This window comes from Elephantulus edwardii, unplaced genomic scaffold (genome assembly GCF_000299155.1).
Source record: "Elephantulus edwardii isolate Elephantulus edwardi_28Jun2011 unplaced genomic scaffold, EleEdw1.0 scaffold00008, whole genome shotgun sequence".
Taxonomy (NCBI): domain Eukaryota; kingdom Metazoa; phylum Chordata; class Mammalia; order Macroscelidea; family Macroscelididae; genus Elephantulus; species Elephantulus edwardii.
In genome coordinates, this window is record NW_006399758.1 from 23,287,939 (window position 1) to 23,288,746 (window position 808).

At 41.5% G+C, this 808-nt stretch overlaps 1 non-coding gene across 1 annotated transcript; it reads right to left on the bottom strand.

Annotated features, from left to right (window-relative positions):
* Positions 1 to 668: 668 nt before the first annotated feature.
* TRNAL-CAG lies at positions 669 to 751 on the bottom strand. The gene has a single exon. It is a non-coding gene; the product is annotated as a tRNA-Leu (tRNA).
* Between the last annotated feature and the right edge of the window lie 57 nt (positions 752 to 808).

Consider the following 808-nt stretch of genomic DNA (forward strand, 5'->3'; position numbering starts at 1 on the left):
ACAAACAAGCTTGTACTGGACAAGGTGAAGCCAACCTGTTTCTTGGAGGCAAGGATTTTGAAGCTCCATCTGATGGACTTTGGGAATATTGCCAGGAGGGACCAGTACTTGGACAAGGACATCATGCTTATAAGGGTAATAGCACAAGAGATAAAGACCAAGGATAAGATAGGTTGCCACGGTAACTGAGATAACGGGAGTAATTGTGTTGGAGACAATGAGACTGGCTCAGTATAGGGCAAGGTTCAGAATTACTGGACATGGGGGTAACTTTGAGTCTCAAGTGACTTGACAGCACATAACAACAGCAACATCATCAGCTTCTAAAATTTAAAATAAGTTAAATAAACAAATATATTTGGAAAAAGTAACCTATGATCCTTAATGAGCACAATGAAAAGCTTTCAACAAAAGTTGTTTCTTTTTCTATTGGAATGTGACTTACTATTTACAAAACTCAATATCTAATGCTTAAAGCAATCCCTGTTTATTACTCATGATTTTTCAATTTGGAAGATCATGTCTGGTGGAGACCATCTCTGCCTCACATGTTTGTTTAGGGGTCTTAGCTAGATTGGAGGACCTGACAGCAAGATTTAAATGGCTATGATTAGCTGGCCTAGGCCTAGTAGTATTATTTTTTTTCTACCCCTTCAGAGTGAGTGGTGTGTCAGGAGTGGTATTCGAACCCAAGCCTCCAGGGGAGACTGCGACCTGAACGCAGCGCCTTAGACCGCTCGGCCATCCTGACGGCACACATTCAGACTAACAAAAAGGGCAGCCTAGGTAGAACCATCAAGTATGGAAA